At 38.1% G+C, this 14,720-nt stretch overlaps 1 protein-coding gene across 8 annotated transcripts in view; it reads right to left on the minus strand.

Moving 5' to 3' along the window:
• Positions 1-14,720, minus strand: part of FHIT (fragile histidine triad diadenosine triphosphatase) — a 553,468-nt gene that overhangs the window by 417,451 nt on the left and 121,297 nt on the right. The gene's annotated exons all lie outside the window — the stretch shown is intronic.

A 14,720-nucleotide genomic window follows, 5' to 3' on the forward strand; every position in this document is an offset into this window, starting at 1 on the left:
GAAACTTCCTGACCTTAATCTGTGTCAGTTCCCCATCTGTAAAACAGAGATAATACCACATCCCTCACTGGGGCTTTGTGTAGATTTAATTTAAAACCTGTGTAGCAAATGTGGGGCACTTGGATACAGTAATGATGAGCAGCACAGAAAAGCCTGCGAGGAAATTAATAATTCTGACGTCTGAGCAGGGTCTGAACAACGTGCTGTAAATAAGGCTTAGGGCCACATATCAAACACTGATGATACAAAAACATCTCAAATAGCTGCTCATTAATTGAGGACTGTCCATCTTGGGCACTGAGTAAGGAAGAAGTTTCCTGGAAAAATATTATGTGTCCTTACATAATTCTAATTACTTCATCAGAATGCATATGTGTAAGAGAAGTTGAATTTCTGTTGCAATGCCAGTCATAACACTCTCTTCTCACAACCACTTGTTTTTGCATTCTTAATAATGTACTCTTCATGAAGTTTGTACATGCAATGTTTATATAAAAAAGAATGAATGATGATCTCATTGTGAATCTCTGATTTCCATGCACAAGGTAATGAACAAATCTTGCTTTAAAAAATTTCATTAGTAAAATAAAATACCAAGCTTGCCAAGGCTTGGTAAATTCAGCAGGGCTTCCACTGAATTTCCTCTTCAGTTGCTTGGAATAGTCCAAGTGTTACTTCTGTTCATACTTACTGTGTATTGCCATAAGAAACTTGGGAAGGGAAAACATATCAGGGCACTATCCTTTCAATTTTAATCTAAGGCATTAAATTTTAATTCTCAACAATAACAGCAGCTGACCTGTTCCCACTGCTAGTTCCTGTGGAAGTAAATCAGGCAGAAATTTAGCTAGAAGTGCACTTGGGAATCACAGAGAAATAGCATCTCCCCAACACACTCTCCAGTGCCTTCTTCCTCATCCAAAAAATCCTCTCTGCACTTGTAGAAGTAGGTGATGGTGCTTTTCTGGTGACAATCTCCTGCTCCAGACTGCACAGACACACTCAAGGCAATGGATACCACTGTGACTGCCCTGGGAGAGCACAGCTCTCCCAAAAAGAGCCCTACACAAACAGCTCTGTCACCTGAACAAGCCAGGAGACTCCAGGAACATGGACAGCTTCCAGTTCTGACTTCGTTCTGCTGACATCTAAGCTGCTCCTTAAAAGACAGAAGAGTTACCCAGAAATAGAAGATTGGACCCAGATCCTGCAAGTTTCAGCTCAAAAAGTTTTCTAGAACTCAAGTACTAAAATAGCATAATATATTCAAATTAATTTTTTTAATACAAAATAATATGAAAAAATAGAGTCGATTTCCCAGAGGCCACTTGCACAAAGCCTTAAGAAAATAATACTCCCATTTAATTAATATCATCTGTGTAATATCATCTATGTATGATCAGTGCTCTTAAACATCCCCAAGAGAAGTAAAACCTGTTATATTCCAGCTAAAATATATCTTCAGAGAATAATTAGCAGACATTTTTTCGCTCAAATCAACACCAAATTCATTATACTTTGTGAACAAATATTTCACAATATAACAAATATATAGGAATATGAAGCCAGAAGGTTTTCTACCTAGCATATGCCATCTTCTCAAAAAGGCAACAGAAAGCCAAGATCTTTTAAATATTTAATTAGGACTCAAATCAAATTTACATAGTGATATGCCACATTCTCAGCTAGTGACGAAGACAAACATCTCTGTGTGTTATCAGTACTTGCAAGGGTAGTGATTTATTTCACTTAGCTTACAGAAGGTCTCCAGAGATTTTCACACTGTTGTGCATCATTTCAGATGTTTCTTTTAGCTTTTTATTTAACTAGTTCATTGTTGAACATTACAGTTCCAACAGCAAAATATTTGGGACTTGATCAAAGTTTGAGATATGCCCTAAAGTAATTGTATTTGTCTTTAGCAAATACTACATTTGAGTTTTGAACAAAACTGCTGATTGAGGCTGATGAAAATTACTCCAGCTTGAAATGAATTGACAGATGTGATACCTAGCAAGTGATTTCCCTGGAAATTTTCTAATTTTCTTTCACTAATTTAGAAAAGGTTTATTTAAAATCTGCTAGAACGTACTGAAGTACAGAGTCACATAATATCCAGTTATATGAAGTAAAGGGGAAATGCAGCTGAGAAACCTAAGCTCTGGCTTCTTGAAATGGCAAAGAAGTGATCCAGAAACCAGAAATCTTTTAAATGATCTAACATTTCCTAGCAAAAGGAAAAGAAGAAAAACCAAAAACCTATAATTTAATCACAGAACTAATAAAATGGACACACATTTCTCACTTTACTCCTTTAGAAAAAAGGAAAGGGAAAAATAATTCCAAAAAAGCTTTCTCACTTTTTCTCTCTATTGAAGAAGTACTTAATTGCCAAGAAACCAAATACACAAGCACACAAACACTGCTACAAAAACACTATGGAAATCTTCATGTATTTCAAGGTTATGACTTGTAGAAGCTCTAAAATTTCACACACAGATGTTACTGCCTGCCAGTAAATTTGCCTTTTCCAATAACAAAGTGGTTGAAAACAAAAACTTTCATCATTAATCATAAAAAAAAAAAAAAAAAATTAAAAGGACAACATGGCCAAAATAAAGAAATAAACAAAACCCCCATACCTTCAAACTTGACTTAGCTAATTATTTTCACTTTGTGACAGCAATGTAAGCACCTAAACTGTGTATTTTTCTCTTCCCCCAGCATTAGAAGATCAGAAAGTCAAATGTGAAGAGAGAAGGAGTAGCTAATTCTATTAGAACTCCTATGCAGTCTAGAAATGTTGGCTGGAAGGGAGATCTACAAGTGTCAACTCCGACCATGGGACAACAGTGTGACCGTGGCAAACACTTGATCCTTTCAACCATGGCTTTGGCCAGCTGAATTTCCAGGGATGGACATTCGACAACCAATTCCAGATATAATATTGTCCAACATTGAGGGGTAAAAAAGTAGATTATGAATGAACTCTGAAGAAAAAAATCTTTAGGTTTCCACCAAAAACATCACAAGCCTTAAGGGGCAGCAGGTGCTTATGTTAGATATGTATTACCCCCTTCTACTTGTTAGATGGAAAGGGAAATTAAACTGCTACACAGCAAAATGTTCCAGTTCCACGTGCAGCACATATATTCCAAGCTGTGACTCACCTACATGTTAACCTTAAAGAATGAAATTTTGGGCCTTTCTCTTTCAAGGTGGAGGACTAATACTCTGTAATTCATTGTTTAACTAAAGAATGTATACCAGTTGCCATACCAATGGCTAATCTATATTCTCACAGCTGAATATTTTACTCAAAATTATTACTTTTACAAAGGACTTTGATTTCCATCTCTTTAGAATGTACAGCACAGGATACTGCAGCTTCAGATTTGCTCAGGTGCAGCCTCTCAGTTTGTACCTGTGCCCTGGACATTTGCACTTTTAAAGCAGGCAAGGGGGCTTTGGGGGCTCCCTGCATTCCTGATAACAGCTACTCTGTAGAATTAGCAATTTGGGATGAGGAATCTCAGATGAAGAAGTCACATGATCTCACAAGAAGTTCCTGAAGCAATTGCACTCCTTGAGATGTGATTTCAAACTCAAACCAGTGTGGGGAGCAGCCACATTTCCCCGGTGAACACCTGTAGTTCTGTGCATGGGGTAAACAGCGCAATGACCCTGTTTTGCAGGAGATTCACCTTCTGGAAGGAGGGACCCTGCTTGTGTCTATCTTGTGCCTACTCAGGTGGGTAGTGACTTTTTTTACTGGGCAGGGTAATTTTTTTTATCCTGCAATTTCTACATGTCCATAGAGAACGGCTCGCTAAATTTGAAGCAAAGGTTTTTATACAGAGAAGAAATATGTATGACAAATTATTTGGAGCATCATACTCCATGGGAGAATTCTGAAAACAAATCAGAGCATATTATTAGTATGTCATTTACTTTATGCACATTTGGTGCACACATACATATCTGCCTACACCCACTCAACAAAGGAAAACAAGGGAGTTGCATTGCATGGTTTGCCATTATTTCTGTGCTGGGGAGGAACCTCAGTAAGCATGTTTCTCCAGGTATTTGGAATGCCCTTTATTTTTCCATACACTGGTATTCCCTATCCCTACTGAACAAACACACAGTCAGACATTACTGGCTACAGAGGAAACACACCATGGCACCAGGAGGCAGAGCTTTTACTTTCTCAAGTTCAGAATGTAGAATTTACCCACCCCAGTGCAGGATGATAGAGGAATCTGGACTGAGCAATCCCTTATTCCACAAATAGATCTTGCTAATACAGTAGCATATGAATGATCAGCCCTTCCCCAGAGGCCACTCTGTCCCCCAACAAACCAAGGTATAGAATCGGACATGATAAAAACTGATTTCCCCAGAAGAATTTTTTTTCCAAACACAAGTGAAGTATTATCTCAAATCAGCAATCAAACTGCAGCAGCAGTTTCCATTTAAAGACATTTAAAACTATTATACTGCAGTGCATATAATATGTAAACACTGAGGACAGCCTAAGTGTAATATGCATTTTCTTATAGTCTTTGAATGTACTAGAAGTAAGTGTTGCCATATTTAACTTTTTCTGAATCAATACAGTTTTAAATTAATTTCTCATTTTATTTTGGTTTAATTTACTAAAGACACAATCCAAAGCCTTTTCACAGGAAGGAAAAATTCCCATAACACTAGAATTGGCTTAAAATATCTTCTCAGAAATGGTACTTATCACACCAATACTGTAGATCCTGTCTTCTCTGTGGTTGATTAGTGCCTCTTCACTTATAGAAAGTTAATGTAGGTAAATTTTCCATAATTTGTTTTACTATTTGAAAGAATTTATAGTGTATTTCTCTATTTCATCAGTCAGTGGTATGGATCACCCAGACATGAGACTCATATTTGACCCACATTTAACTGGCTTTAATAACGTCAAGTTACCCAAACTTGAAGAGAAATAAAAAGTGGATTATAAATGGGTATGCCTAATCCACTCAAGAACACTCAAGATTCATCCTGTTGTTTCATATCAAAACAACAATACAAAATAATATGGAAACTGCAAAATGTATTTCTTAAGTGCTGTATATACAGCACTCTGACATTTCTCTGATGAATAAAGTACATCTGCTACTAATCCCCTTCTAATTTATTCCCTTAACTCATTGTCTATTTGCACAACTTATTTGAACCACCTACTCAGGGCAAAGAGCGATTTCTGCAATCAAAGGCAACACTAAGATGATACAAGTTAATTTTCTGGGTCCTCTGATTAACTTCCAGCAGTTCATATACTTTTTCACTGTTACAGTGAGCACATTTTCTGTTGCTTTATAGAAGAAAAGTATTCATATACAAGAGCAAAACCAAACCAAAGCAAAATTTTGGTTTTATAAGTATCAGTTGGGGAAAAAAAAATTCAAAAAATGCTCTAAACCCAAAAACTTGCTATCCTCAAATGTCCCTTTGTATCAAGATGATTCAGGAACTGTTTCTTTTCAGACAAATATTCAAGTGAGGAGGGAGAATAATAAAATGATTGTGTTTACCAAGCTTAAACTTACAATCTGTGGATGGTATTGTTTCCGTATTCAATCCATCAACTTCTACCTCAAAATCTCTATTCCAGATGAGAGCACTTCAACACTTTGTCTAACAGACATGTCTTCTCACAAATAAATTTCTAGACTTCCAGATTGATCTACCAGTCCTAGACTAAAAAAACAGAAAGGAATGTGATGGCACAGTTCTTGGAAGAACATTTAGAACACATCACCATCTCGCCTTTGCTTCCTTCTTCTTCATATCTGTAAGTAAAGATCAAGGTGTACAAAATAAAACTCCCACAATGCAAGAGAACAAAGTGAAGTGACAGTAAACTAAGCAACCTTCAGTGGATTTTGCAATTATGGAAATCAGAATAAAAAACCTTGTGAATTGTTCGTTATAGAAGCCATGTGAGAAAAAGTGATTTGAAGTGATCTGGGTTTATAAAGTTGGGCACTGTTTAAGAACAAGTTCCAAGCTCATGGATAGTCATAACTCAAACATAAATTAGGTCATATTGATTAAAAACAAAACAAAACAACTAACATGATTTAGATGAGTAGTGAAAGGCACATAATGAATGAAAGAATGTAAAGTCATTTCCAGAGATGCATACGAGTCAGGACTAAGCAACTGCATAACTGATCAAGAAAAAAAGAAAAATATTAAAAAATGAAGAGCAGATGACACTAAGAGATTTCATTAAGAACACAGAATTTATAACTGTGCTGTATATCTGCATGGCTTGTGGCAGAAGTATTAATAGAAATAGTAATACAGAAAAAAGACAAAAGTATTCACTAAGTATTAGTCTTCAGGAAAAAATGAGATGATGCCGTTGCAGCGTAAGTGCTTTCTACAACAATTATTAGGGAGAGAAAATTAATTAACAGTTGCTGAAATAAAATAGATCTGGATAATTTACATCCCAAAATTTTGAGACAGCTGGCCAAGCAGCAACAAGAGTGTCAAAAAGAGTTTACATTGCTAAGCTTTAAAAAACAAACAAGCAAAACCAATATCCATAAACTGGGCAAGTCAGGCAAAATACTGGAATGGTTGATGTATGACTTTATTAATAAGCAAGTAAAATAAGGTAGAATTAATGCTTTTTGAGATGGATTTATGGGAAATAAAGTTAGCTACCTGGAATTCACCTTTTTTTTTCTTTAAATGTATTTGAAATCTTGACTTATAAAAAAGGGTACATCTTCAAAATGATACACATTTTCAAAAAACAACAGCACAGGAGATTTTCATTAAGAAGCAGAACAATTCAACATGACATACACAAAATACATTTTTTTAAATCACTAGTAGACACTAATAAATAACCATAAATCAGAATAATCTGGGTTTAGATGAACATTGCAGAATCTGGCATTCAACTCCATACTACCATCATTACTGATACTTAAAAGGAAATTCAAATCATTGCAGATAAGGCTTTTGCATAATAGACTAGAGAATGCTCTGACAGAGTAGGACACAAATGCTCAGTGAGAAAATAATTTGACTGGAAAAGCTGAGCAAAGAGAAGCAGAGGCTTTGATGAACATCAAGTTCATCAAAAGTCATATTTGCATACCAAGAACATAAACTGAGAATCAGGTGTTTAGAAGAGTTCTGGAGTCAGTGGGATCAACTTCAAAGACTTTGCAGCAAAGGTTCAGCCTCGTCATGGATGTGCACACAGTGAAGTCCCAAGCACACAAACAGATGTTAAATTACTTTCTGCACTTGGCACTGGAGAAGCCAGAGCTGGAATAAGGCTTTATGCAAGGACCTAGAATTTTTTTAATCAAGCAGATACATTGGAGAATGTTCAAGCAAGACAAACACAACAAACAATTAGAAAACATACTTTGCCAAAGGGCAAAGAACTCCATTTATCTCTTATATTGAAGGGAAGCTTGAGGAGTGTCGAGTGCAAAAGTAGCTACAAGCCACACAGAGCTTAACAATTTAGAAACAAAAAGGTATAAAAGCTTCTATAGATGGAAAATGACAACTATTAAAACAGATGAGCTCAGAAATAAAGTTCATGTTTTGTTTGGTGCATTTCATGTAAGGATGACTTATTATTAGAATAAATTACACAGGTCAGGAGCTTTCATCTAGAGTAATTTTTAACAAATAAAGATATGATAATCTGAAAGATCTAATTCAAACATCAATTTATTTGGGAAAGTCATATGGCTTTGTCCAGTGCCAGTGCAAGGCACTCTAAGGTAACTACACTAGTGCTGGCCCCTCAGAACTAGGAATTAGCTCCTTTAAGGAATCTTACTGCTGCACATTGCAGGCTCAAAAATACTGTGGTGCTTTTTGTGTCATCATAATGACCATTGAGCTGACAGGTGTGGTAGGGGGACTGAGTAAACGAGGTAATTTGTAATTAAAATTAAATGTAAGTTTAATTTCTACTACATCTTTGATTGTGTTATGAATTCTGGTCCAGTACTTACATAACAACCCACATTAATCAACATTATGTTTGTACCTTTTAAAAAGCTTGGTATGCAGCCTCTTTATTAAGTGCCAAAAAACTTTGCCATCACAAGCAGAAGAACAGTGATTTTTATTTACTTTCAAAATGTAACTTGAAGAGTTTAGGATGACTGTGGAAGGCTGGTTTTCACTAATCACACATATGTTTCTATTTGCAATCAGGTAGAAAACTCAAGTTTAAAATTACAGTGTAAACAATACTTAAAACTAAGCACAATATTTTCATTTGTAAATAAGTAAACAAACATTTGGCTTTTTCTCTCTGCAGCCCCTTATTCCAAAATTGTTGCTTGAACTGGGCAAAGCTAAATCAAGAGAAAACAAACAAGGCAGATGGTTAAATGTCTGTATGGTCTGGAATTCCATCAACTTCCAGCTACCACATTAGCACAAGGTACAATAACTCATAACCAGTACCAGGAAAATTAAGTAACCCTTGGAGAGTTCTATGAACCAGCACATGGAAGAATGGCCTTTTGTGTCCAGTGGTCCTTTTCAAGATTAAATTCCTGCTAAAATTCATAGAACATAGCTCTAAATTGTCAGGGCAATTCAGCTACCACTGCCACTACCATATGCTTGCATGTCTGATTTATTCAGAAATACATTTATGCACAGGTTTGCTTTCTTTTCTTCTTTTTTAAAAAAGAAGGGGCTGGGGGCAAGGGGGGCAGGGGAGAGGAAGGCTACTCTTATTCTAGACAACACTCAAAAGGGTGTTGAAATTTCTGGTGAATTTTGATGCCACCTAAAATACAAGCACTACTCTAAACAGAAAACCTTTGAAAATTTTAGAGAAGGACAACTCAGAACAGTGAAATGCAGCATTTTTTGGATGCCTAATGTAGATCAAAGCTGTATGATTTGGGGGGAGGGGCAGGGGGGAAGTCAGGAGAAAAACCAATGAAAGTGTATTTCCTCCAAGTTCTGAAATGCATATCCACATCCTACAGGGCTGGTGCAAGGCCTATCAAAAGTCTACTAAAGGTCTCCAGGAATCTAAAGAGAAAGTTCCTCTGGAACTGGAACTTACTACAAAGTTATGCTGGCACATTCTAACCATATCCTACCTCTGGCTAGGATGAAAGGTGGATGCAATTCTTACAGACCTGTATAAGCTCTCCTATAGATAGTTATTATCTCTTTTCAATAAAGAATGGGTAAGGTTGAGCAGAATGTCAGTAAACCTGTAATTTTCTAGCCTTTCAGTTACCTCTGTTCTTCTGATCCACCAGTGATGTGAAGTTTTGTTGTACTTTGTTCTGTTTTTCAGGTAACTATAAAAGGAAAATGAACTATAAAAGGGAAATCAAGTTTCACATAAGAAAATTAGCCTGCATACTGAGTCCAGTTAATTTCACCTGAAAGGAACACTTCCAACAAGAAAGACATTTAAACAGAGGCTATTCCCTCCAAATAACCCAACCCTTTCTGAAAAACTGTAAAATTCAATTTAAAGGTTACTTATATGGGAGTAATTTCTCTGATTCCAGAAATGTATCCATCTTTGGGATAAGGAACAGCAGTTATACCACCAATCCAGAACACTGCCAGTATCTTCAGCTAGCAGGGATTAGCAGTAACATATAAGCTTCTGGGCTCCAAACCCCTTCAAGGGGAACCAGTAGTACCACTACTAAATCTCTGGCAAGAAACCATTACTTAGCGGACTACAGATTTTCTTATTATCTACATGTCTCTATTTTCACCTACCCACTGCTTCCAGCCTTAGGGTTTTGAGGGAAAAGTAAACATTTCTCTGGTGCAGAGAGCCATCTCCATCAGAATGCTGAGTGGATCATTCTTTATGCTCCTTTCATTGGGACATGGAGACAAAGAAGTCATTTATCAGCACTGCAGCAAAACAAAGATCCTTGTGGTAGTTTAGCAGTTTAGGGAAACTTGGTTTGATGGGCAGGTTGCTAGGCCAATTAAACAAGCTGGTAACGCCACTATGATTTACATATTTAAGAAAGAAGAGACTGCGAGAAGTTCCTTTTCCTGCTCCTCTGCCGAGGGATAGCGAGAGAGGGGGTCCCCTGGGCCTCCTCCTGGAGTGGGCTGCCAGGGCCCCCAGCACGGTAGCCCAGGCCAGGCTGCCAGGAGACAGCCACCCCAGAGCTGCGAGCAGCCGTGCAGCCAGAAAACCCTGGGTGAGGCCGGGACTACGTGGCCAAGATTCATCTGAGGCCACCATGGCCCCCACGGTGCCGGCGGGCCTCTGAGGGCAGCGTAGCTCAGCCCGAGGAAAAACACCACGCAGCCAGCAAGGAGAGACAGGGCAAGTCTTTCCTGATGCAGAGCCCAGACAAGATCAACTTCTCAGCTGCAACTGAGCAGATGCGAACTTTCTTCCAAGTCAGAGAGAAAGGAAAAGTGAGATCACGAGAGAAGAGGCTAACATGGCAACACCATGGTCAGTGGAGGAAAGGAGAGAGAAGAGGTGCTACCAGCATTGGAGCTGAAATTCTCCTGCAAGCTGTGGTGAGGACTATAATACAGCAAATTGTTTCCCTATCATTCATGAGATGAGGTACGTGGGGGAATGCAGAAATCCACGCGCAGCCCATGAAAAAAAGCGCTGAACACCAGAGCCCATCGATGCTGTGAAAGGCTTTTAGAGCTGGAAGAAGAGAGCCTCTGCTTTGAGGCTGGAATAGTTCGTCCTTAAAAGACTAAAACCCCATGACTATTATGACCCATGATGGCAGTTGTGAGAAGAATGTAAGATTTCGTGGGAGGGATTTTTTCACTGCAGCAGATTCAGGTGGACTATTGTTTCTGAAGTTTGAAGCCATGCTGGAGAAGTTAGCAGACAACTGCCTTCCGTGGGAGGAATCCCATGGCACAGCAGAAGAAACTCTTTTCCTTAAACATAAAGAAAGACTCTTAAGAAATGCAACACTGACCAAAACCCCATGTTTGTTCCCTTGCGCAGTTTGGTGGAAAGAGGGAGGCACTGGAAGAAAAAAGGGTTCTGAAAGTTTGCTTTAGTTTCTCACTATTCTTTTTACTTTTAATTCTGTTAGTAATAAATCTTCTTTATATGGATAAGTTTGGATCTGTTTTGCCTTGAGGTTTTTTCCATTTTTCTCAATAATCCTTATTTTACCTCATAAAATGAAGCTTTGATTTCCCCTTCTCTGCTCAGCTTATAGCAGAGGCAAGTAAGCAAATAGTTTTTTCGTGGTGCTTGGTGTCTAACCAGCGCCAAACTGCGACAATCCTAAAATCAGGAATGCTAGGCAGCAGCTCCAGCATGAACAAAGGAGAAAAACTTGCCACATAATTTCAAAAGCTGAAGAGATGGATTCATAAACAGAGGCCCAAGAGTGCCAAATACCACTTCAGTGAAAGTAAGAGGGAGACAGGTCTCTCAGAGCCAGAAAAAAGCTTTCCCGACATTTAGCAGGTGAAATAGCAAAGACTTCTAACACAAACACACACACCCACAAAGCCCACACTCCTTCAGAATTTACAATTGTACTTTATTAGCCTCCCACTCTAATGATTCCAGAGTTAGGAGAAGAAAGGACCTTATTTACTGTGTCTCACTTTGTCTGAAGAGAACAATTATAATGGTTACAGTTGTACAAATACTTCTGCTCAGGGCAGCTTTTCATTTGTTTAAAAACAGAAGCCTTGTTAAAATGCAGCACACTTTTTACTACAGGAAAGAACATAAAAATAACTGTCTTAGCAGGAGGCCCTGTAGTCATTAGGGATTGAAAAGCAAAGAAAAGAACAACTCAGAAACCTTAGAGTCAGTGTTGTGGCCTCTTGGAAAGAGGTTTAAAAGATCAAGAGCAAATAGAATAGCAGTCCTTTAGGCAAGGCTGGAACCTTGTTCTTATCTATGAAAAGGCAAGAAAAAAAAACAGCAAAAAAGGCTAAAGAGTGAGCTCTGTTTAATCTATATTTCCCCATTATTAAATATTAGAAAGGTACAACATTCTTTAAGGGAGAGGATAAAATTCTAATTATTCAAATTTTAAAATTTAAATATATTGGACTTAAGCCTTGGGTCCAGAACTGGATTTCAGTATTTTTCAGTGAAAAATAGGGGAAATTATTGATCTTAATATTTATCCCAATATGAGGGGAACACAGACCAACTACAGCAGCACTGAAAATAAATGGCTCTTTAATTTTTAATGCAGTTGTGTGGGTAGAGTGGTGATGTGACTGAGATGCACACACTTTGTTTTTTACATCTGATCTACTCACAGGTCATAGGAAATTTTCTGGAGACTGGCAACAGCTGGTACCTAAAGACTTGGGCCTAGTGGTTTTCACACAATTACCAGATCAGTGATGCTCAAAAACACACTGTGCAAAGGAGATTGACACAAGACTGTTACTGGTTTACTTTCCCCTTGAAATTATGAAATAATGTGATAATGAATGCTGAGCAAGAAGGTACTAACACACACATGACACAAAGAGAAAACCTTAGGGGAATTCAATAAGCCCAGAGAAAGAGGAAATTCACCCTGACACAAATTGGTTAAGAGTAAAGAGACAAACTGTGCTGGGGGGGAGGGGGATGTGCATGATTTATTCTTTAATACCTTCTGCTGCAGTATTTTTGGGGCACATCAAAGAACATTACAGGACAATGTTGACAATCCCTCTCACATGAATAAAAATTTCATTATAGAGTGTTCAAGGCATCTTTCTGTATGAGAAATAGGAATTTGTAGGAGTTGACTTTTTTCTGTCCTGCGGAAAAATCTCATCCTCATGGTGACTGTATTGGGTTTGTGTGGCCAGGTTTTGGTAGCAGGGGGGCCACAGGGGTGGCTTCTGTGAGAAGCTGCCAGAAGCTTCCCCCATGTCCAGTGGAGCCAGTGCCAGTGGCTCCAGGATGGATCCACCACTGCCCAAGGCCGAGCCCATCAGCAACAGGGGTGGGGCCTCTGGGAAAACAGATTTAAGTGGGGTGTGTGGAAGAATGACACTGAATATTCTTGCCAGAATTTGTTCTGAAGGCTGTAGATGTAGAATAGGATGAAAATCTGATAAATGGGAAAAGAAGGAAGAAAAAAAAATAAAAAGGTCAGCACACCACTTTTTTGTGTCAACTTGCAACTGTATTACATTCTAATGAGTTTTAAAATGGTTGTAGACACTTTCCTATTTCCTTTTCCAAAGTTTTCAGCACTAACTTTTACAGAGATGCCTTTACTCAATCTCTTCTCTTACAGAATCACAGTGAAACAAGTTTTATTTTTCATCAGTGAGAAGTGCAGAGTTCCTCTCCCCCTGTAGTTATAACAGCTAGATAGCCTGATTGGCTGAGGTGCACCTTCATAATTTCCATCTCAATTCAGTGCAATACTCTTGCTTGTTTCCAGAGCTAAACTGCTGCACTCTGTCCTGTCTTAATTATGTGGCTGCCAAAGCCTGCCTCAGGAATGACTGCACCTTGGAAACCCAGCAGAACTACTGATGCACTAAGTACACAACATAGACTTTGGAGTCTTCAGAAAGGATGGCAATGCATTTCTGGGCCTCATGCAAAATCAAGCACTCTCTTTTTTTTTTGATACACATGGATGAAATTGCAAAATGAGAATATGTAATAAAACCAAGAGACAAAATTATCCTCTCAGTCCTTCCTCAAGCAAAATGAATTAGAGCTGTATTTGATTTGCAGAAGTAAATTTACTTAGAATTTGACCCAAAATTTATATGGAAGATAACCAGTACACTAGAGCTAGCCAGGAAAAGCTGCCAACAGTGCATCAAGAGTTTTAAACAGAGGCCATTACCTACTGCTGATTTCTTTTTCAACCTAGGAAAAGAAACTGCTTACCAGATGCTGAAACCTTCAGCAGAAGAGAATCTATCGTTCTCTTCTCATTACTGCACTGCACATGAAAACTACCTTCCTTTGACTTCAGTGCAGTCAGATGACTACTGACTAGAAAGAGGAGAAATGGTCCCTATGTTTTATTAAACACTTTAAAAATTGATACAAAGAGTGCTCCAGTAATAAGAGCTGACAGCTTTGATTAACACAGCTACATTTCCTTCCTATTCCTGCATCACAGCCATTGTAATTTAAAAAATAAATAAAACCTTCTTCATAAAGTTCAGGAAACTTCTAAAAAAGAGTGTTTGTAAATTCAAAGCAAACAGGAAATAAACCTTAATCCCCACAAGTTATGCTACATAAAGTGGAAGGGTCTATACCTAGGAAGAAGCCCCTGCCTGTATTGTGCAATTAAATATCAATACATTAAGTTCTCAAACAAGTATCCAGACTCACTACATGACATCCAGACAGAAAAAACAGCAAGATCTCTGCTTCAGACCATCCCCAGGGTGAATGCATACAACAGACAGACCAGGGGATACACAGAGAGAAGTAGAAGGAAACACAAAACATTAGACAACCCCACAGGTTGTTTTCCTTAAAAGGCTACAGAGCATCCCCAACAGCTGCATGTGACACCAAACAAGGTTTCGCATGTGGTAACAGAATCATCTTGCCCTAACACCATTCAGACCTACTTTAGTCACATTTTCTGTTGTTATTTTTCTTTTTTTTATTAAAGTAGGCAAGAGCAAACAGCTTTATAATCATATTACCTAGTCTCAGTCAACTGTTTGCCAATGTAAAAATATAGTATAGT

The sequence above is a fragment of the Aphelocoma coerulescens genome, chromosome 12 (assembly GCF_041296385.1).
Source record: "Aphelocoma coerulescens isolate FSJ_1873_10779 chromosome 12, UR_Acoe_1.0, whole genome shotgun sequence".
Taxonomy (NCBI): domain Eukaryota; kingdom Metazoa; phylum Chordata; class Aves; order Passeriformes; family Corvidae; genus Aphelocoma; species Aphelocoma coerulescens.